This window comes from Rhinatrema bivittatum, chromosome 1 (genome assembly GCF_901001135.1).
Source record: "Rhinatrema bivittatum chromosome 1, aRhiBiv1.1, whole genome shotgun sequence".
Lineage (NCBI taxonomy): Eukaryota > Metazoa > Chordata > Amphibia > Gymnophiona > Rhinatrematidae > Rhinatrema > Rhinatrema bivittatum.
Genome location: NC_042615.1, coordinates 366,750,675 through 366,755,591, shown reverse-complemented (window position 1 = coordinate 366,755,591; position 4,917 = coordinate 366,750,675). Strand labels below are relative to the sequence as shown.

Sequence of the window (4,917 nt, the reverse complement as noted above, 5' to 3'; positions counted from 1 at the left end):
TCTGGAGTTTCCAAACCAGATCTCCATCCCAAGGGACCAGGACAAGCTGGGTGACTGTGAATAAAGTGGACTCAGGTAGGATTTTTTGTGTTTGAGGGGTCCTCTCCAATAAGATTCACAATTGTCCACTGGGAAAGTTTTGTGCACATTAAAAACATCATGGAAGCTTTACCCAGATATCTGAGATAAAAAGGACACTTACACAGAAGAGAAAACCACTTTTGTACATCAAACCTGGTTATTTATGAAAGCCTTTCCAGACACCAACTGAATCCCTAATTCTCCTTAAGCAATTCTGATCACCCAACAGGGTAACCAATAACTTTGCCAGGTTGGCAGGTTTCTTTTTTCTCTGTTAACTACTATCGCCGCTTCACTGTTCCAAGTTGTATCTCGTCCCTGTTTTATTGTAACTGCTATGTTTTTCTTTTTAGCACCTGTTAATGTTATTATTATTTGCCTTTGTCACACCTTGTTAATTGTAAACCAGCATGATGTGATCCCCATCGCGAATGCCGGTATAGAAAAAATAAACTCAAATAAATAAATAAATCCACTGTAAATTCACCTTTATGAAAAATGGACTTTAGTTTAATTTAATTGTTAAATTAAATGTTTACTGATTCTTTAACACCCAATACCTTGTTATTCCTGGTTTCTCCCAGCATCTCTCTACCTTATCTGCGACCTTATCTAAAAATGCCTCTGTTTTGTAGGCCCAGTGATTCCTGTGTATATAAATTTTGATAACAGGAGTAGAAAGAGTCACTAATCAGCTTAGGATGTCTGGTGAACAGGCCATCTCTCAGCTCAACCCCCTTTGTATACCTATTAGGTTTCAGAGAATTTAATTTTCAAGCTAGAAGTCACCCTACTTTATTACCTTGTTCATAAAACTCCTGTTTAGTTATTCTAAGAGAAGCCTCCACTTTAAGATCAATAAGAGTATTAAATAGATTTTGCTTATTATAATAGTTTTCTTCTCAAGATATGGGAAGGAAATTGAGCATTTCTATTATCCAGAGCCTCAGACTTCTACACTTACTCTATTTTCCTTTCCAGTCTGAACTTGTTAATAACACTCTTCAGTGCAATAGTATAACTCCTGACTACTGCCTTACTAGCATCCCATATAAGATTCCTGTGTAGGCTGGAGCCCTCACTGAGGTCAAAGTACTCTTTCAGGTGATTACCAACTTAGATAATATTTTCTTACCTTTATTTAAATGGAGTCATCAAAAATCCATTTTCTTGCTAGGGTTCAGCTGTAATAGGCAGGAGATTAAATCTGGTGCATGGCTGGACCAGGTAATTACTACAATTTCATTTCCACTATAGCAGAAAGTACATTTCTACTTCCCTATATATAATCTATTTTTGAGTAAATATTATGGGAAGCTGAGAAAAAGTTGTAAGCCCTGTCCTGAGGATGGACACACCTCCAGAAATTGATTAACCCTCTCCTCCTGACTCCCGAGAAAAGGTTGGAATTATGCTGAGATAGCATTGATACCCCTCCTGTCTTGTCAAGCTCCCATTTGGCTCCTTACCTCCTGCAAAAGAAGACAGTGATGTTAAGAAATTAGCAATACATTTCAATTTGATAACATTTGGGGCTTATAGAGAAGCTAAAGATCATTTGTTTACATACTTTGCAGTTCAATATAATAATCCTTCCCTCCCAGTCTTCTTATATCTCATTTATAAAAAAAAAAAGGAAACGTTTGCATAGGAGAATTCCCTCTCCACATTTTTTTCCTAGCAGAGGAGGAAAATTTAACAGACGCAACATGTATTAAACTTTAAATTGACTTCCCTAGATTTTTGAAAGCGAGTCACCTTTTCTCCTGTAGGAATTTAACTGCAGGTTTTCATTTGGCTATTTCTTGGTAAAGCTTTACCTGCTTTGTTGGGGCATTCAGACCTTTAGCATTGATGGAGAGGTATCTGAGATGAGTGCTAGCATTAAAAGTTACTGAAAAACAAAAGGCATTAGAGCACCAACCCAGAACTCTCTTATGAGAGGGGACTGGGTTGTGAATTCAGCATACCAAGACCGTTTATTCTCAATTTGTGTTGTAAAACTCTAAACCCTTTGTTCTTTGGAACAAAACCTCCTTACCCGGCTCTTAATATAAAACATATCCCTACCTACCCACCCATCAACCCCACCCCCTACTTACCCACCCACCAACCCGTCCCCCCTTTAGGTCAAGGACCTCTTTGGATCCCGACCTTCAGGTCTTCTTCAGAGAAGATAGATGCAACTCTTCCCCTCCCATCAAAAAAGGAAAGAGATAAGGGAAACCAGCTTACTGGCAGAAATATAAAGAAACAGCATGGAGCAAAAGAAAAATAGGGGACGAGGAGTAAAATAAATAGAGGAGAAGAAGCAAATGGGGAGGGAATAGAAAGATGAAAGCAAAGATGAAGATGTTATCATAACCTTTCTTCACCCCCCCCCCCCAATTCCCAAATTGCCCTAAGAAAAGCCTTCCAAACTCTTCCAACTCCAAAATTTCATGAAGAATTACAAAAAAAATCCTAAAGCAAAAAAAACCTGCAGATTGCTTCATGTTGTCTCTGATCACCACATCATTACACCTTTCTCTAGGACAGGATACCCCTTGATCATGTGTATTCTCTGAGGCTACAAATTCAGTCCTGCCAATCCCTGAGCACATTCTTCATCTTCTTCCTTTCCCTCAGAGAAGAGCTTGGAGCTACCTGATTGTGCTTGCTGCAGGCTTCTTTCCAAAAGTCTAAGGTAAAACAAAATCATTCTTTAGCACCTCAAGAGTTATCCAAACACATCTGTTAGCCCATGAATAAGCTATTATCACTTTAGAGTTCAATGTAGCATTTTTCTTTTTTACACCTTTTTCTTTTCATTAGGATGTATTACACTTTGAGAGAGAGAGAGAGAGAGAGAGAGAGAGAGAGAGAGAGAGAGAGAGAGAGAGAGAGAGAGAGACTAACTATAAGGCCCTTATGGTACTTATGTATTTATATCTCTATATGAGACCCACCTAGTAACTCGAGGTAAGGTTTAAGTAGTAGTGTAGGGTTAGGGGGCCCCTTTTACATTCAGAGTGAGACATACAAACAGATCAGTGCTCTCTTGTGAAGATTTGATGACCTTCGGAGTGAGGAAACTCACCCAAAGATGAGATTTGTACAATGTTCTCTCAATCTAGCTTGATGCTACCCAGGTAGAGAGTCCATCAAGCTAGGTTGAGAGAACATTGTACAAATCTCATCTTTGTGTGTTTCCTCACTCCGAAGGTCATCAAATCTTCACAAGAGTGTACTATTCTGTTCGTACGTCTCACTCTGAATGTCAAAGAGGCCCCTAACCCCTACACTACTACTAAAACCTCACCTCGAGTTACTGGGCGGGCCTCATATAGAGGTATAAATACATACGTACTATAAGGACTCTCTCTCTCAACAATTGTGGTATTTACTACAAAGTGTGAAAAAGAAATGGCACTCTGCAGTAATACCTCTGCTAAGAAAGCACACTTTGCAATAAATTGGCTATTACCCTTAAATTCTCCCCTTTTCCTATCGCTTGTGATATTTACTGGATTTTGATAAATCTAGGCCTTAGAAAGGGAGCCATCCCACCTGGAGGTTCTGATCAGAGGACTGGATGTGGCAGTCCTCTGGCCAGGCCCCTCTACCTGCTCTGTTCGCCTAGCGCAGCGTATTCTACTCCATGGCAGGCCGATCGTGGCCCGCCGCATGGCTGTGACAGCGTCCTCCTCCCAGCCAGCATCAGGGCTCTCCCTAGGCACATGAACGTGGGAGGCTCCACCTTTTAAAGGGACTGTGGCGGGAAACCCAAGCCTGGCCCTGGAAGATAACGTTACCTAGAAGGGGTATTTAAACCCCACAGCTACACTCTGGAACTGCCTTTGCAACGGATCTTCTCTGCGGAGTACTTAGTTGCTGTTCCTGCGATCCTGCGTTCCAGTCCTTTGTTCCAGCTCCTGCCTTGATCCAGCTCCAGCCTGCCTATCCGTGCCTTGTTCCTGTTTCCAGCCTCTTCCCTGCTCCAGTATCCAGTCCTCGGCTTGATCCTCAGGTTTGACCTTGGCTTGTCTTCTTGTTTCTGATTGTCTGCTGCTCGCCTTGACCCTTGGCCTGTTTCCTCTTTCCTGATCATCTGCTGCCAGCCCCAGATCTCTGCGTGGACACTGTTTCCACTTCTTCGCTGCCTGCCCTGATCTGGAATGCTGACCCTGTCTATGTCATCCTCTTCAGCTGCTTCACCGAGGCACCCGCACCTAAGTACTGCCGGCACCCAAGGGCTCAACCTGCGGGGAACAAGGGTTGGTATAGGTGAAGATCCCATCAGGTTGTCCTCACCAGCGCCACCTCCCGGGGATGTGTTCCATTGGGGGCAATCCCTCAGTGGTCACCACCACTCACTCCGGCTCAAGGGTCCACTACCGTAACATCAGTGCTATTTAGCCCAGCCATTTTAAGACACCCTGGGATCAATTAGAGAGAAGTCAGAGAACAAGATGTATTTTTCCACACTCTAGTGAGGCCTCCCAGTCTCACCCAAAGGAGTGTATTTTAGAAGTTACACCTCCCAGTGCAATCCCTGCCTGAGGGTCCTTCTCCAATTTTACAGAGAGATAGATTTTAAGCCTGATTCCCCATTTGGGGTGAAATCACTCTTTTCAGGGGACCAAAGATCTGTGAGCCTATTCTACTTACTAGGTAGGCAAGCACCAGTGATGGATCCTGCTGTGAGATACAGTGAGGGCAGAGAAGATTTCCACTTTAACTTTTGAAAGTATTATTTTGACTTATATGGAGAAGTTTTGGATTCCCCCTTCCCCACTGAGGATCATAAGAACATAAGAAATTGCCATGCTGGGTCAGACCAAGGGTCCATCAAGC

The 4,917-nt window shown here is 42.5% G+C and overlaps 1 long non-coding RNA gene across 1 annotated transcript; it reads right to left on the bottom strand.

Annotated features, from left to right (window-relative positions):
- Nucleotides 1-1,448: 1,448 nt before the first annotated feature.
- Nucleotides 1,449-4,301, bottom strand: LOC115080834. The gene is made up of 3 exons (XR_003853681.1): nucleotides 3,876-4,301; nucleotides 2,561-2,762; nucleotides 1,449-1,553 (listed from the first exon to the last, which is right to left on the bottom strand). It is a non-coding gene; the product is annotated as an uncharacterized LOC115080834 (long non-coding RNA).
- Between the last annotated feature and the right edge of the window lie 616 nt (nucleotides 4,302-4,917).